Source organism: Notamacropus eugenii, chromosome 1, assembly GCF_028372415.1.
Source record: "Notamacropus eugenii isolate mMacEug1 chromosome 1, mMacEug1.pri_v2, whole genome shotgun sequence".
Lineage (NCBI taxonomy): Eukaryota > Metazoa > Chordata > Mammalia > Diprotodontia > Macropodidae > Notamacropus > Notamacropus eugenii.
Window position 1 is genome coordinate 102000465 of NC_092872.1, and position 19223 is coordinate 102019687.

General features: G+C 39.2%; 1 protein-coding gene across 6 annotated transcripts in view; it reads left to right on the plus strand.

The window, feature by feature from the left end:
* Positions 1-11342: 11342 nt before the first annotated feature.
* PIP5K1B (phosphatidylinositol-4-phosphate 5-kinase type 1 beta) overlaps positions 11343-19223 on the plus strand; it is a 338296-nt gene continuing 330415 nt past the window's right edge. For all 6 annotated transcript variants that reach the window (XR_011967427.1, XM_072611031.1, XM_072611030.1 and 3 more), the window contains exon 1: positions 11343-11999. The gene's annotated coding sequence lies outside the window, so the exon portion shown is untranslated. The remainder of the gene's footprint in view (positions 12000-19223) is intronic.

Consider the following 19223-nt stretch of genomic DNA (forward strand, 5'->3'; position numbering starts at 1 on the left):
ACCCACACTATACTATAGGGCATACAAAAAACTTTTAAGAGCATTCCTCAAGGAACTTGCCATCTTGAAGAAAGAAGGATGGATAAAGAGATACATGAGTTATTAAGTGCTTATTATTTGATAGGTACAGTGCTAAGCAATGGAGATATAAAATACAAGCAAAGAAGATGATCCCTACTCTCTAGGTGTTTCCATTTCAATAGAGAATATTACAAAACATAAAGAGAAGCTGCAAAGGGGGAGGGGATATGTAGAGGTTAGGGGTCAGGAATAAGGCTGCCAATGAGGAGGTCAAGCAATCCAGGGAATGAGTTGAGTTAGAAGTGAAATGAACTTGTTTGGAGCCTCTTGTGAAATAGTGGTCAGCCAGAGACTCACCAATCAAAAGGGTAGGCCCAAGGTAGAGGCACATCAAGGGGTGGGGAAGGTTGCTGGCAAGAAGGTGGAGCAATATGGAAAGAGAGTTAATGGAAATGAAGTGAGCATGGCTCCAGGTTCTCACGAGATCCCAGGAGAACTACTTAAGCACACTAGAGCACGACAGGACAGACTATGTTTAAATGGCAATATGTGTACTCCAAACAATTTACACTATGAGAGTTCAGAGGAAGGAAGAAGGATGAATGGAAGACATTTCAAAGGAATACCTTGGTACCTAAAGGTCTCCAGAAATAGTTAAGAAGCACATAAAAATATAAGTGATTGAGATACATGGGAACAAGGGGACAGAGGTCAGAACTTTTGAAGTAGAATCATCTTTTAAATAATATTTCATTCTCCCCCACCAATTACATATAAAAACAATTTTTTTCTTTTTTAATTTTTTAAAAATTTATTTATTTTCAGTTTTCAACATTCACTTTCACAAAATTTTGAATTTCAAATTTTCTCTGTCTCCCCCCTCACCTCACCCCAAGACAATGTGTAATCTGATTACCCTTTCCTCCAATCTACCTTCCCTTTTATCACCCCTTTCCCACCTTATCTCCTTTCCTTCTATTTTCCTGTAGAGTAAGGTAGATTTCTATGTCCTAAGACCTACTCCAGCTCTGTCCATGACCACCCAGTACAGTCCACTCCGAACCATGCTTGGCTCCCAGCCCAGTGTGATAGACACTTTCTGTTGATCTTCCAGATTGGCTTGGGCTGGAAATTTATTTCAGTCTGTCCTTTTGTGGATTCTGCTGTTCTAGAATTTGTTTAGAGTCATTTTTTACAGGTTTGTTGATGGGTTTGGGGGGAGAGTTTTAGCTTCTATGCCACCATCTTGACTCTGCTATAAAAACAATTTGAACACTTTTCAAAAAAGTTTTGAGTTCCAAATTCTATTCTTTCCTTCCCCTCCACCCTGAGACAGTAAGTTATCTGCTATAGGTTTTATATATATATATATATATATATATATATATATATATATATATATATATATATATATATATATATATATACACACACACATATATATGTATATATACATATATATGTATATATATACATATATATATACACAATCATGTAAAATATTTCTGTATTAGTCATTTTGTGATTAGACCTCAAACAAAAAAGAAAAGGAAAAAGAGGGAAAAAATGTAGTTTGTATTCAGATGCTATGAGTTCTTTCTCTGGAAGTGGCTAACATTTTTCAGGATGAGTCCTTTGGGATTGTCTTGGATCATTGTATTGCTGAGAATAGCTAAGTCATTCACAGCTGTTCATGGTGCACTATTGCTGTTACTGGGTACAATGTTCTTCTGGTTCTGCTCACTTCTCTCTACATCAGTTCATGTAAGTCTTTCCAGGTTTTCCTGGAATCATCCTGCTTGTCATGTCTTATATCACAATAGAGAATCATTTTTAATTTCCTGTTCTCTTGGGACATGAGATCTGAGAATTCTCTACATAAGAAAGTTTCTGGATCTGTTACCAGTTTGTGGTTTGTGTTGTATCTGATCATAGGACAGTCAGAGAAAGCAGACATGCAAACCACTAAAGGGAAAGACTATTATGCTAGAATTTAATATTGAGAAAAGCAGTACAGGTCTTAAAGGAATGAAAAGGTGCTTGTCCACATACCATGCACCAAAAATCATCATTCCTTGGCTATTATAATTTGTCTTGCTTTGAATTTAAATATACTATGTATTGGTAGACTCTTCTCATTTGCATTGCAGAGAAAAGCATGTTAGAAATACCTTTAGGAAATGGGCCCAAGTAGATTCCAGTTACTCTGACCTCATAAGGTAATCAACATGTTATCTCAATTGCATTCCAGGAATTTGTAGCTTCTTTTTGACTTTAGAATATCTTTAACCATCCAAGTCTGCCTATACCTATACCTTATAAAGTATTTCTTCATATCCTCTCCAGCTGTGCCACACTATTTATCATCCTAGCCAATTCATTCTCAAACACATTTCCTTTGATGGGAATTTTCAAAATATGTCTTGATGGAGGAGACAAAAGCAACTGGATGTTATGCATATTTGAATCCCTGGGTTCCTGGCACAAAAAAGCTATGCTTAGTCATGAAAACTATACAGAAGACTTCTTGTCCAGACTCAACAAACTCAGTGAAGCTTGTTCACCTTCTGATCTAGTGGGCAAAATGAGCAGGTCTGGATTTAATTCCTTCTTCCCTCAAAAATTTTGTGACCAGGTAAATCATTTAAGCTCTTTTCCCCTTTGTTTCACAAATGAGAATGAGGGAATAATTATAAAAGATTTTGCAAAATGCCTAGAGGAACATTGTTGACAAATATATGCCTGTCCCTTTTAGTCAAAAGGCTTTCCTCCATTCCTTTATGAATACCAGTATTTGCAGATTTCCTTAAAACACCAAGTTCAGGCTTGATCTAGAAAATATTAAGTATAATTTTCAATGCCTTTACGATGATTTCTTTGAGCCAGCTTAATCTCTATCTTCATGTCTTTCTCATTGTCCTCCTTTTCATATTAATTCTTACTCTCCCCATTCCCTTGTATCTTTTTCCCTCCTCCTTTGCTTTTCTTTCACACTCTTTTCAAACCAATTACCATTTGATTTATTAGCCTTGTGTTACATGATGGACTGAGTGGCAGCCTGCAGATTTGTCCAGAAGATGGTTGTGTGTATGTGTGTATGTGTGTGTGTGTATGTGTTTAAGTATTTGCTACAGTGCTTAGCACATAGTATGTGCTTAATAAATGTTTGTTGATTGATTAATTATTGATTTTAAGCAATTGATATGGTATACATACAGTGGAGGGAAAGGAGAATTACAAACTTCAGGTCTGCAGATTGAACAAATTAGGTCAATAGTGGTCTTAATTTTCTTAGGAAACATTTGTTATATCCCTATGTTAGCAATTTGAAATTGATTTGTTACCTATTTTCAAGATGGTTTCTTAGTATCCGATAACATTTGGAACAGTTGGCCTTTGAGAATAAGTATTAGTATCAAATTGTTTCTGGCAAAATATAGATAAACGAATTAATGCGGAAAGGGACCTGGACACTGTCAACATCTGAGGAAAGAAAAATAATCTAATTGCAACTTTATTGCAACGAGTTTGGTTGTTCTCTTTCCAGGAAAGGGACCTTCAGGAAAGTAGCTGAGGAAGCAGCAGTGACTAGGGGGTGAGATAAGAGTAGGGGAGGATAACCAACTCGTTCCATTCTGGTACTCCATGCACTAGAAATCCTGGCACCTGGGGTAGAGTGAAGACCATTAAATATCCCCAATAGGAGTTTATTTTTTGATCCTAAATGTTACAGGAAACCATTGGAATTCATTGAAAAGAGAGGATGATTTTGTCGGACCTATGCTTTAGGAAAATTGCTTTAGCAGATATGTCTGGGGATAAACTGAAGTAGGGAGAGGTAAGGAGACCTATTAGGAGATTATCGTATTAGTCCAGGTCAGAGGTGATGAGGGTGTGAACTAGGGTGGTACCTGTATGAGTATGTGTATGTGTATTCATTCTTTGCCAAAGAAGACCATGCCATCAGAGAAAGGATGACATGACTTGCACTTTTCTTTGTTTTGAGTGAGGGAGGGCTGTGCAGATCACCAGGCTCACTTCTCCAGAGCCATCTGAATCCAGTGACCAGATATTCATCAGGATGACTGGAGATGACCCAGGATGAGGCAATTGGGGTTAAGTGACTTGCCCAAGGTCACACAGCTAGTGAGTGTCAATTATCTGAGGTGAGATTTGAACTCGGGTCCTCCTGACTCCTCCACTGGTGCTCTATCCACTGCACCACCTAGCTGCCCCTAACTGTATGAGGAGAGAGAAGGGGATGTATATGAAATCCTTTGGAATCTGCTTTGCATTTGACAATTGTTTGGCTATGAGGGATAAGTAAGAGTGAAAAGTTAAAAATTACACCAAGATGGCAAATCCATAGGACTGGCAGGCTGCTAGTACCTTAATCAGTATCAGAAAGAGGTTCTGAAAGGTAGTAAGTTTTTTGGGGTAGTTTCCTTATGTGACTTCCAGTTAGAAATGTCCGATATGAACATAGGAATAAGTGAATCTTTTCTTGTTAAGGAAAATAGTATCTATCTGATAGTGTAATGGATAGACCACTGGGCTTGGAATCAGAAGGACTCCTCCTCCCAAGTTCAAATCTCACCTCAGATATGTACTAGCTATGCAATCCTGGGCAAGTCACTTAACCCTGCTTGCCTCAATTTCTTCAGTTGTAAAATGAGCTGAAGAGGAAAATGGCAAACCACTCTAGCATCTTTGCCAAAACAAAACCCAAATGAGGCCATGACTGAAAAACAACTCAACAATAACAATATTTATCTAAAACCAAAATCCAGGATTATATATAATGAGGATAAACCAGAAGCCATTCCAATAAGATAAGGAATAAGGTATGGAAGTCCATTGTCACCATTACTATTTGATATAGTCCTAAAATGCTAACTAAAACAATAATAAGAAAAATAAATTGAAAGTATAAGCATGGGCCAAGAGGAAGCAAAATCATTGAGTTTTGCAGATGACAGGTTGTTTAGTTAAAGAACCCCAGAGAATTAACAAAAATCAATCATTCATAACTTCAAAAAAATTGCAAGATATAAAATAAAACCACCAATTTTCAGTATTTCTATGTATTACAAATAAAATCCAACAGAAGGGGATAGAGGAGATATTCCATTTAAAATAACTACAGAATAAATAAAACCTGTGAGAGTCTACCTACCAAGTTACAAACAAGAGCTATACGATGACAACTATAAAACGCTCTTTATAGAAGAAAAGACTAATTAAATAACTAGAGAAAAATAAATTCCTTATGGGTGTCCTGGTAGCTAGGTTATCCAGTGGATACAGCACTGGGATGGAGTCAGGAAGAGTCATCTTCATGAGTTCATATCTGGCCTCAGACACTTCATTGGCTATGTGACCCTGGACAAGTCACTTAACCCTATTTGACTCAGTTTTCTTATCTGTAAAATGAGCTTGAGAAGGAAATGGCAATCCACTCCAGTATCGCTGTCAAGACAACTCCAAATGGGATCATGAAGAGTCGTAAGAGGCAGAAACAAGTGAACAACAAAAGGCCAGGACAATATAATAAAAATGATTCTACTACCTAATGTACTTAATTAGTGCCATACTAATCAAACCACAAAATTATTCATTTATAGACAAAATAATAATAAGCAAAAGATCAAGAATTAATGAAAGAAATGGGAAGGAAAGAGGCCTAGCAGTAATAGATCTCAAACTATACTACAAAGCATCATCAAGTACTGCTTAAAAACAGGAAAGCTGATTTATTGAACATTCTAGGTACACAACATACAGAAAAAAACAACCTAATAGCCTAATGTTTAATAATCCCAAAGGGGCAAGCTATTGCAATAAGGTCTTACTATTTAATAAAAAACTGCTAGGAAAATTGGAAGGTAGTCTAGCAGAAATTAGGTTTAGACTAACCAAATATATATCACATTATATATTTGTATATATAACACATGTATAGTATACATAACATATACAACATTTTATAATATGTGTTTTTTATATGTAATTTTATAATATACCTGTTTTATAATATGTGTTTTATATACTGGGGTGTATGGAGTGTTCAGGGAGGACTAGAACTTATAGAAGGGCTTTCCATGTCCTTTGCAGAGTTGCTCATCTACCTTTGTTGTCTACCTACCACCCAGTTCTCACCTGTGACTCCAAGAAGCTGTAGCATGTCACATGCCAGTAAAACTGACTGGGTAGATGGCTAAACCAGTTTGAGGATAACCAATAGACCTCAAACCTATTGGTGAGTTAGAGGGATATCTACTCCAAACATTTGAAGACTTCCTTTAGCAGGATGGGCAGATGAGAACAATTTGTCTCATAAAGGGGGCTGAAACAGGTAGTGTTTAGTGGAGTGCTTAGAATTTGGTCAGACATAGAAGATTCCAAGGTCATCCACTATATCCCAGACCACTGCCAGCAGTCCTGACTTCTGTTTTGCCACTGGACTTCAATGACTCATGAAAAGAGAGTGAGGTTAATGACTTTGTGCAACTCTGCCTCACTTAAATTCAATTCATGCCTAAGTCAAGACATCACCCCATGGTCATTGGAGCTCTTGGAAAAAATAAAGGACAAACAACATATCACATGTATACACACACACACACATATATATACATATACATACACAAACATATATATATACATACATATATATATACATACATATATATATATACATACATATATATATAACCACACACCACAAAGGAGCAAAGTAGAGGAGTACAGAATAAATTCCCTTTCAAATTTATAGACAGGAGGACAGCTTATGACCAAATAAGGAATGGAAATCACAGAAGATAAAATGGACAATTCTGATTATATAAAATTAGAAAGGTTTTACATAATGAATACACTTACAATTAGAAGAGAAATAGTTGACTGAAAAAATCTTTATATCAAGTTTCTCTGAGAAATGTCTTATTTCCTCAATATGTAAGGAATTTATTCAAATTTATATATAAAATCCATTCCCAAATTGATAAATGATCAAAGGATAAAAATAAGTTTTCAAGGGAAGAAATATTCATATTAAAAAATGCTCCAAATCACTATTAATTAGAGAAAATCAAATTAAAGCAACTCTGAGGTTCTATCTTATACTCAACAGATTGGAGTAGACAAAAAAAGGGAGATAATGAATGGGGGGGTATGGGAGGAAAAGGCACATTAATGAACTCTTGATGGAGAAATGAATTCGTCCAGGTTTCTGGAAAACAATTTGAAACTTTGTCCAACAAGGTACTCAATTATGTATATCACTTAAACCTACTAGGCCTATACTCCAAGGAGATCAAAGAAAGAAGAAAAAGACCTAAATGAACAAAAATATTTCTATCATCTTTTTTTTTTTTGGTGGCAAAGAACTTGAAACTAATCAGGTACACATCAATTCAAGAATGATTGGATATAAAATAACATAAGGATGTAATTAAATTCTCCTGAGCTGATGAAAAGGACATTTTCAGAGAAATCCAAAAAGATTGTATGAACTGACACAGAGTAAAGTGAAAGGAATCTAGAGAATAATTTATATTACAACATTGTAGAAACATAGAACTTTGAAAGACAAGAACTGATAAATGCCATGATCCATCATGATTCGAAAGTGGTAATGAAGAATTCTACTCATCTCCTAACTGAGAGGTAATGGACTTAATATGCAGAGATACATGTTTCTGAACCTGGCCAACGTGAGAATTTGCTTTGCTTAACTATGAATACTTGTCACAAGGTTTTTTGGGTTTTTTTTTGCATTGGTTTTCAGTGGGGGTGGAGGGTGAGAAAGAGGAGGGGAGGTAACAATGGGAGAGAGAATAAATTCCTATTATTTGTGGGGGGGAAACTTCTAATTAAAAATCAAAAATGGCTAGCAAGCAATTTGTGATGTGATACTGGAGTTCAGGAGAGAGACAAGGGGCTATACATACATATACATATACACATATACATATACATACTAGTGAATGCACACATATACATGTGTATATATACATGTATACACATATTGCCTATATTGTCATTTGCCTAGAGATGACAACTGAATCTATGGTAATTGATGAGATTACCAATTAAGAGAGTAAAGAAAAAAATGATCCAAGACCGAGTCTTGGGTCATACCTACAATTACGTTATGAATGAAGATTCAGCAAAGCTGAAACCATAGCTGCCTATACCTATACCTGAGAAGGAGAAACAAGAAAAAGCAGTATCATAACCTAGAGTAGAAAGAATATGCAGAAAGAGAGGGTGGTCAACAGTGTTAGATACTATAGAGAGGTCTACAATGCCTGCCTCCCTCACCAAAAGAGCTGAAGCTTTAAGATAAATAAAGATGGCAAAGGTTATTCTTCCCCTGTAAATGCGTAGCATCTCAACTGAGGATTTAAAGTGAAGCCAGAATCTAGAAGCAGAGAGAATCTCTACAATCACATGCCCAATTGAGTAATGCATAGTGGTGACCAAGAAACCAACAAAGTTCCCTAGAAAAGACTATGAACTTTCTATCACTCAGTAGACATTACAGGTCATACTGAAACAGTGGAGGGCAGGTCAAATAGGAGGAGAGTAATGACATCATCAGAAAATGGCATGCCTGCAGTGTTGGAGGTATGAGCTCTCCTCCATTCACATTCTCTGGACATTCATTCCCTATCTCTGTACCTTTGCATGTACTACCTGGCCATATATTTTCCATACATATGTGCCCTTCCATATGTGTAACTTCATTACATATGTTCCTTACTGTGCTCCTCTTCTCGCTGATGGTCTGTGTACTTGTGTAAACGTGTCACAGGTTTACCAGGAAAATGTTATGTTGCTACATTTCTTATTATGCTATTTCTTTAAATGCCTTTGCTGTGAACTAATCTCATTCTCTAGCTGGTTGTCTTATTGGTAAAAGTAAACACATCAATGGGGGCTCATTCTGAGTGTATGTAGTGTGTGTGTGTATGTGTGTGTGTGTGTGTGTGTGTGTGTGCTGTGCCTTTGTCTTTATTTATTTATAGACTCTGTAATTTGAATCTGGGTAGCTTTTCTGGGTTGGGGGTGTCCTAGCTGATATATGATTGTCATTTTAGGCTAATATATACCAAAATAAAAGAGGTGATTTTTGCTTCGAGAGGAAAGGAGAGGTCTTAGGCAAAGGAAGTAAACTCAAAACCATACACATTTGAAAGATGTCTATAAAAGTTCACCTTAACAAGCATAATTTAAATCTCATAGAATTAGAAAAAATTGCAAATTCCATATACCTGGGTTTTGAGGTGGGGGGGTACGGAGATGGGATAAGATAAGTGTTAAGGATTTGTTGTTGTTGCTCAGTCGCTTCAGTTGTGTGACTCTTTGAGCCCTCATTTGGGATTTTGGGATTCCTTCTCCAGCTCATTTTACAGATGAGGAACTGAGGCAAAGAGGTTTAAGTGATTTGCCCAGGGCCAGTTAGTGAGTGTCTGCAGTCACATTGAAACTCAGGTCCTCCTGACTCCAGGGCCATTCCTCTATCCACTGCACCACCTAACTTCCAGGTTTTAAGGCTTATTATCCCTTTAATTGGATCCAGCTGGCTCACTCCTGATAACTTTTTTTGTTTCTGCTAATTAATAATCTGGAAGACAGTATTTCTCTAGTGGGGGTAATTTGGGTTCTCCTCCCATCCCAAGCCAAGGCCAGGAAGCTCAAACCAGCTATCTGTTACTGAATCTGACCCATCTTCCCAAACACTGTAGCAGCCTTACTTGCTCTCCTGCTACACCCCTTCATTTTTATCAGACTATCTCCCATTATCACCTTGTCCGCCTACTGATTCTTCCTTTTTAGTATCCTCTTCTCAGTCCACCCAATTCTCTTGGCTAGATCGTAATTCAGAGAACTAAGTGTTTCTGGAATGGGAGAAACCAGCTTGCAAAACTTTCCCCCTTCCATTTGCATCTGATGTAGAGGCTAGACTCTAGGTTGTCATAAATGTGATCTTTGCCATGAACTAGGCATTACTGGTTTTATTTTGGATATGTGCAGAAACTCCCTGTACCTATATTGGAGCAGTTTGTCTTTAACTTACTCCTGGAGAACAGCCTAGGGTGGAGAACTGACAATTTGACTGAATTGCCCAACTGGCTGCTATACCTGAACCCTTATTCTGATTTCCAGGCCAACCTATTACCCAATATACTTCCTCTCATGTTACTGGCATAAAGAGTGGTAAATGGAGATTGAGGAAGAGTGAGCATACCCATAATATTCACCTGATGACAGTATATGGCTGTGAAACATGGAACACTACCATACTGGAAGAACTCAAACTATAACTAACTGAATAGAAAGAGGTATGGTAGATGTAAACTGATTTAAAACTGACATCTGAAAGTGAGAGGTCAAAGATTAAAACTACTAGCTTAAAACTACACTAAGACTTTTGCAACACTATGTGGGTATACATATATTGCAGATGTACGTATATATATATGTGTGTGTATGTATACATATATATGACCCATGATATAGAGTATATCATATATAATATATTGACCCACTTCCTTTTATAGATACATATAGGCTATATACATGTATATATATACACTCTCCCACTTCCTTTTCTGTTTAGGAAATGGGCCAATCCTAAATTTGCAGAATGAAAGACAACAGATGGGCAGGGTTTAGTTTATATAAAGTATCCACTGGCACCTTTAGATATTAAAAACTTTTAAAAGTCTGGAAAGTCCTTAAGTCTCTTGGGACGAGTCTTAATGGAGGGCATAGCTGAAAAACCATGGTCAGGAACTGCACAGGATGAGGACAGTACGGATTGTGATCAGCACTAGTGAAAGGAGTATCCACGTGGATGAAATCACTGATGACGGATTACACTGCAGGCTAAAGAATACTTATGCACAGTCTCGGCCTGGAGAGCCCTGATGTTAAAGAGTTTTGAGAAACACGGCTGGAGTAGGAGATCAGAGGTTGTTAAACCCACATCAGAGTCTTCAGAGTGTCCTAAAGCAGGAGTGAGTCTGTAACCTATTTCCACTCTATCCAGTCTCACTATAATGTCCAAGGCCACTGGAGGTTGCAAACCAACCCATCTTTTGGGATTGCAAACCAACCCATCTTTTGAGGAGAAGGAGGGGTGGGATGGTCTCTGGGACAGCGGGAGGCAGCAGCGGTGGCGGATCCCGAGCGAGACTGTCGTGGGGCTTGCTGCAAACGGGTCTCTTCTCTCTGCAGGGTGTGCGGGGATGGAGAAAGGGGGAGGAGAGAAAAGGGGCAGAGCCTGGGCGGCCGCCGCCAGCAGGCGGGGCCTCCGGTGCCCAGCGGCGCAGTTCGGTCTTTCTGCTGCTCTCAGACTCACACGCGCACTGCACCCGGGCCAGGGCCGGGGCCGGAGCCGGAGCCGGAGCCGGAGCCCAGGCGACGCCGGTGCTTTCACGCTTCCTCTAGCCCTCGGTGCCAGGAGGAGGAGAAAGACAGAGGAAGGGACTACATTACCCGAGACTTTGCTGCCTTAGGAAGAGACGGTGCGTGGTGTTTGTTGATCAGCTCCAGAACCAGGCAATTGGGGCTCCTGTCTGGCCCCAGGATCAGCGGGGAAGGGAAGGGAAAAGAATCAGAGACGCGCGGGCACTCACACTTGCACACACACACACCCATACATACGCACACACGCACACTCCGGAGCGACAGTCTTGAGGGAGTTTGGATAGAGATCTGAAAGCCTCCAGCCCCGGCCCCAGCTACTCAGAGGCTCCGGCCGGCGTTGCCATCCACTTCCCACCTCTCCTCGGCTTCCCCTGGCCCCGGCCGGCCGGCCGCCAGCCTCTCCTCTCTCTGCTTCCTCTAGCCGGCACAGCTGCCTCTCAGTCCGGGAGCCTCCACCGCCGCCGCCGCAACATCCCCGGAACTAGCAGACTGTGGCGCAACTGGTCTGGGGAGCGGAGGCGCTGAGATCCTGCCCCAGGGTAAGAGACTAGTTTGCTTTCCTTCCCGCCGGCGCTGCTCTCCCTTTCCCTTTCTCAGGGCCCTTGGCATTCGGGGGTGAGACATGGTTTCTTCGTTTTCCCCCAACCCTGATCCCTTTCCCCTTCCTCCCCGCCACTCCAGCCCATTCCCATTCTCCCGAGGGGACTTTGCAAGCCTTCGTTTGGCAGGAGAGAGGGGCATTGTAGAGCGCGGGCAGGGTGGTGGAGCTTTGAAGGCAGACTTTCCCGCCGGCCACCAACAGCTGCTCAGCTTGGCTCTCTGTCCCTGTGCCCGCCTCACCCCCGCCAGGTCCGCAGTGACACCAGCCGAGTTGGCTTGGTGGTGGTGGTGGTGGAGTACTTCTTGGTAGGATCACCAGAGGTGGAAGAGTGTTTGGCATTAGAGGATGAGATCCCCTGTTCCCCATGCTTTCGACCTGGAAACTTATTAGGAGGCATTTAGACGTCAGGAGAGGTCTTGAAGCTGGCGCCGGAGCTGGACTAAACAGGTGCAGTGTTGTTGTTATGACAGAGAATGCTGCAATCTACTAACGCCTCCCCCAGCCCCCACCTCCCCACACACCTTTTCAGAGGATGCTTTAACGTCTCAGGAGGAGGATAGGGAGGGGACTTGTCTAGAAATGCTTTTGACATAATTGTCCCAGCTGATCGGAGAAAGCAGCAAGTGCCAAGGTCTATTTAGGAGACGTCCATGCAGATGAGACTTGCCAGTTCTCATCCCACCAGCGAGCTTGTTTGTGCAGGACAGTAGACTATAAAGCTCATCAGAGGATAGGTGAATCAATTCTTTCCTTGAACCTACTGGAATCAGACCCCCCGAACTAGGTAAGAGTAATTAATTATGCAGAGAGTCTGTAAAAGGGCACAGCCTGTATTGCTAGCCAAACGAAAACAACCCAACAAACCCAAGGTTCTTGGAGGCCCAGGGAATATGATGAGTTCCTATCAGGGAGGGACACCACTCTGTGACGATCTGCTACCAAAACCCAGGTGTTTGCTTTTAGGTAGAAGCCAAGCTTCAGGGCTGAGATTTTTGGACTTTTTTTTTTTTTTTTTGGTGGGGAGTGTGGTGTAGGGAAGGGGGAACCTCTGGTGCTATTTTTGGTGATAAACAGTGACCCAAAGAATTCTCTCCCTTTTTTGATGAGAGGACAAATTGTTTCCATAGCTAACTGGAAAAGCATAGTGTTTCTTTGTAACTTTAATGTGATAAAGTAGAAGGCTGTCAATGAATGTTCTTATTAAGAGAATTTCCTAACCGGAAGGAGTCCCTGCAACAGGGGAGGTGGTCCATTTGTAATCTGTATAAATAATGTCAGTTATGATTTACAAGGAGTACTACTAGGGGAAAAGAAGTAACAAATAAGAGGCTTAGGTACTGTAACAGATATAATTTGATAGAAATTATGGCCCTGTGGAACATACATCAGTTTAGGAGTCAGAAGACCTCGGTTTGAGTCCCTACTTTGGTGCTTATTTTATAGCTCTTTAAGAATATCACTAAACCTCTCTCATCTAAAGTTTTCTCATCTGTAGTTCTATTCCACGAATATTTATTAAGCATCAACACTTATTAAACTTTCTGTATTACCCCAGCTGTCTCCTAACTGGAAAGGTATTTCATGAAATTAATTTGTGTTGATTTTGCATGTGTACATGCTGTATTTAATTTTATTTGGTAGTAGCATATAGTTGGCATTTACATGCTTATTGTTTGATAACTCAATGCTAGGAATTTGGGTAGATGAACTCTAAAGGCATTTAATTAAAAATGTTAATGCCAACATATTTTTGTTGTACTTTTACAACATTCTTAAATACAGCCCTGTGATTGTAGGTACCTTTCAGCTTTTTAATTCTCATTTTACAGGTGAGGAAACAAAGTCCCAGAGATATAAACCGCTTGAAATCTTCATGGATAGTAACTGATGAAATTGAGACTAGAATCCAGGCCTACTGGCACCCATTCTAATCCTCTTTCTACTACATTCCCAGGTCTTCTGGCTCCTGGCACAGTTTTCTTTCCGCCATGCCACAATTAAATTTTTGAGTTCAGTCAGAGCTGGGACAAGGTATTTGTGTGCCCCTAGGCAAGATTTTAAAATTGTGCCCTCAGTGTATTACTGTCAAGAATTTGAGTCTTTAGTGTAACATGTTGAGTTGTAGCAAAAGAATTCCATTTCACATGATCTGCATTTCCTTGTAAGCAGAATATTTTTAAATGTCCCTCATTTGTATATGTCTATATGATGTGTCCTAGGCATCTGTTTGCTTAGTTGACTGCTTATTCAGTATTTGATGGGAGTGATGTTTGAAGTAGTTGATGGGGGGAGGGGAGAATATAGATGAGAGAACTGGGTAGTTAGTTTCAGTTTTCTAAGTTGGGAAAATCGAACAAGGTGCATTCTTTCTCTGAGCCTCAGTTTCATCATCTGTCAAAAGACGAGATTGACTTAGTTCCTTTCTAGTACAAAAATATATGTGCTCTTGTAACTTTTTCATAGTAAATTTTTTGTTTTGGTTCACAAGGTTGGTTTTTGTTTGTTCTTTAAAGTATCAAAGAAGATTTTCTGTAAAATACCAGGCTGCCATAATAGACTGTTTATTATTTTCTCTCTTTCTACTATGTAGTATCTGTGTGACTTTGGACAAACAGCAATCTCCCTGGGCTTCAGTGGGTTGGATTAGGTCCCTTTAAGGTCCCTTTTAGTTCTAGATCAATTGAGACATTCTCTCTCTCTCTGTCTCTCTCTCTCCCTCCCTCTTTCCCTCTCTCTCCTTCTCCCTCTCTTCTCTTTCCTCTACTTCTCTATTTCAATGAGTATCTCTCTATTCCTCCATTCCTTCCTTTCCTCCCCTTCTCTCCTCTATCTTTGTGTATGTGTGTGTGTGTACATATATATGTATATATATATAATGTATATATTCAATAGTCAATAAATATATTTAAAAGATCTGTTAATATTAAACTCTCAGGAGGGAACTCCCTATATCAGTGCAAATGGGCACCTTCTCTGTAATTTACTATCTTTGTTGCCTCAGATATTAAAAGGTTAAGTGATTTATCCAGGATCCCACAGCCAGGTTTTACTGGCTCCCAAGGCCAGATCTTTATCCACTCTATCATGTTGCCTCTCTTTGATACTAAAGGCCAAAGAGAAATGCTTTAAAACGAGGTAGCAGCTTTTTACTATTACTACTATTCCTAAGAATAGCTAGCATTTATAGAACATTTTAAGGTTTGCAAAGTGCCTCATATCCTTACAATAACCCTGTGAAGTAGGTGCTGTGATTGAACCCATTTTACAGATGATGAATCTGAGACACTGTGAATTTCCCAGGGTCACATAGCTAATAAGTGCAACTTGAGTTGTAGCAAAAGAATTCCATTCCCCATGACCTGTATTTTTCTTGTATTTAAAATATTTTTAAATGTCCCTTATTTACCTATCTCTGTATGTAATGCTATGTCATGGCAGCTGTTTGCCTAGTTGACTGCTTAGCCAGTATCTGATGGTAGTAATGTTTGAAGTATTTAGGGAAATATAAATTAAAGAACTCATATTACTTTTGTTATTATTTTAGAGGGGGTGAGTTATTTCCAATATATTATTGCTAATTCTTCAACCCAGAAGAAACATTTAAAATTTCCCAAATCCATACTTCTGATCTCTGATTCCTCTTTTCCACAAGATTGATGTGAGGAATGAGATATTTGTAAAAAGTCCTTAGCAGTACCTGCCCGTAGTAGGCACTATATAAGGGCTGATTCTTTTTCCTTCCTCCTGGTAGGTAGTAAAATAGAGTTTTTGTTTTTCAAGGAACATTGGCAAAGTATTCTCTAATATTCTCACTCTAATATTAAAATACCATAACAGAGTTATTGACCCTGAATATTGTGGGATAGAATCATATTAAAATGTGAAGGGAATGTAGAGATCACCATTACAAACTCTGCATTTTAAAAAATGAGTAAATTGAGGCCAGGAGTGAGTGAGAGATTTTCCACGGTCACGTAGATCTAGTTAGCAGTAGAGCCTCTGCTAAAAGCCAGGCCACCTATTACTTCCCTGTTGTTCTGCTCACTCTGGTCTGTTAACTCTTTTAAAAGGAAGTATGTACAAATCTGTTTCTGTGCAATGGTTTCTATGGCAAAGGAGAGGTTTTTTTTAAAAAATAAACTCCTATTATAATTAGTTTTGTAAAGACCTCAATGATTTCCAGAGACCTACTATACTTGACTGGTAAGTAAGTGAGATTTGGCACTTTGAAACCATTTCTAGAGGGACAGATAGGTGGTGCAGTAGATAGAATAGGGAAGAATATCTGAGTTCAAATTCATCCTCAAACACTTACCAGCTGTCTAACCCTGAGCAAGTTACTTAACCCTGAAGTCACAAAGATTCATCTTCCTGAGTTCAAATGTGGTCTTAAACACTAGCTGTGTGGCCCTGGGCAATTTTCCTCAGTTTCCTAAGCTATAAAAGGAGCTGGAGAAGGAAATGGCAAATCACTCCAGTATCTTTACTAAGAAAACCACAAATGGAATTATAAAGAATCAGACATGACTGAAACTGACTAGCAAAAAGTATCTGGTAAGTAGGGTTATTAAAAATTTCTTAAATAAGCAGTTTTCAGGAGGAAATATCTGTCCATTTTCACGTTTCCATTTTGCTTTGCTTGGTTTGTGCATCACATTAGGCACCAAGCATCATATGTACAAGGAAGTGAGGGAATTGTTTGAATAGCAGCCAAATATATGCCAGCTTTCCAAGCTTGTTTTCCTTGTAAATAAAACCATCAGTAAGAGGTGGCCCCATCATGCAACTGGTAAAGTCATAAATATATCTACATTTTATTCTCATTTACATGTTGTTTCCACTTGTATTTCTCAAACAGAAAACTTGAAAATGTCTCTTCTTGTGAAGATTTTTCCAGCATGTCCTCAGCTTCATGTTTAAGACATTAAGTCCTGAAGGTGTTTTTGTAGCAAATGATTTAACAGAAGTTGGGAGACCTTTACTTTTGCTATTCCCACCTTAACAGCAGTTAGAATTCAATTGGACATCATGTCTACCACCTGATGGTGAAGACCCAGCTCTGTTACAGGGTTGGCTTATTTGGCCTTCTAGCTACCAAGAGAAAAGACCAGGCTTAAATGAACAGCTTTTTCTCATCCTCCCTCTCAGTTCAGATTGGATAACAACCAATATTGGTGATACTTGTGAACTGGGCCACCTGTTCCTTTGATTTGTTGTTATTTTTTCCTTTCAAAAACAAAATATAAAATCTACTTCTCTGTAAACTCCTGACGAAGGCAATTGTGTGTTTCATAATTCTTCAATACTAGCATTTGATGCCTCTGTTATAATTAAATATGAGATTAGACTAAATTTAAAGTCTCTAATTTTGTAAATAATATCATCCTCTGTTTACTGTTCTAGATCACTTTAACCAAGAAGCTCAAAGTTGTTGACAAGGGTAAACAAAAGAACTCTGTTCTAATTGGGCAACTATTGCGAGAAATTTAAGGTGTAAGTTACTGATTAGCATTGACCTTGTATTTATTACGACCTCCTAGATGGTAAAATGGGTAGAGTGCTGGGCTTGAAGTCAGAAGGACTCTTCATCCTAAGTTCAGATCTGGTCTTAAACACTAGCTGTGTGACCCTGGGCAATTTGCCTCAAGTTTCCTCATCTGTAAAATGAGGAGATAATTAGGCTTTGTTATCATGACGGTTATGGAAGTGTTTTTCATGACTCCACATGTATAACCTATATTGAATTGCTTGCCTTCTCAGTGAGGATGGGTGGGGAGGGAGGAAGAGAGAGAAGTTGGAACTCAACGTTTTAAAGACAAATGTTAAAATTGTTTGTACATGCAACTGGGAAATAAGACATACAGGCAATGGGGTATAGAAATCTGTCTTGCCCTACTGGAAAATGGAGGGGAGGAGGATGAGAGAACGGAGAAGTGAGATAGAAGGGAGGACAGATTGGGGGAAAGGGTAATCGGAATGCACAGTGTCTTGGGATGGGGGGAGGGGAGAGGTGGGGAGAAAATTAACTCAAAGTCTTGTGGAAGTGAATGTTGAAAATCAAAAATAAATAAATTAAATTTAAAAAAATGAACAGAAGAAGAAAATAACAACCACTCCAGTATCTTTGCTAAGAAAATCCCAACCAGGGTCACAAAGAGTTGGATGCAGCTGAAAACTACTGACAAGAAAATCATAATCAGTCCGTTGCCAAGGCTAGGATCTGCCACTTATCTTGTTTTAACTATGGGATAGTATTCTTAAGGAAAACTCCTAGAGTCCAGGGGATAATCACAGCATTTATTTTTTACCTTTTAATTTTTAAAATAGCTAATTTTATGGCCTTTACTAATGAAGAAACAAATATGCATTTCTAACTGATTGAACTAGATTTTAATCATACTATCTTTAATTTGCCACTTCCCACCTCCCTGTAATATTCCTTTCCATTGTCACTGTCCAACTACCCCTATATTTACCTATACAGTTTTCTTTCATATATTTGCAGACAGTATAGATACTGGTCTTCTGGCTTTGTCTTTTATTTTCAACTTTTCATCCTTTTATATTCCTTCAGAGAGGAAGAAAAACAAAACCCTTGCAGCAAATAACTAGTTAAACAAAACAAATATTCCTTTCCATTTTTCTTGGTATTCCTCATATTTACTGTTTTTAATTATGTTATTGTTACATTGGCCCAGAGTTGCTGCAGCTACTGTTGTTTCTGCGTTTGGCCTTTTCATCAGGGAGATGATAACATGACTTGCAGTTGACTTGGATTTGAGTGAGGGAGGGCTGTGCAAGGTTACCAGCCTCACTTCCTCCTCCAGAGCCATCTGGGTCCGGTGGCATGATATTCATCAGGATGACTGGAGATGGCCCAGGGTGCAATGGGAGACCCTGGTCCTTTTAGGCTAAGGCATTGTCAGGTTCTCACTTTGAGTGAGGTAGTGCCCATTCAGTGAAAAGGCCTCTTTAAGAAGTGAAGCAAGGAATGGTCCCTTTAATCCAAAAAAAAAAAAAAATTGAATTGAGAGGGATAGACCCTCAAGGTTGCTGGTCAAAAGAGAGTTACTATTTACATTTTTACATTCACTCTGAGCCAGGAGGGCCCCTGAAATAGCCATTAAGTGGTGCTTGGGCAGGGACCTATTGTTGTCTAATC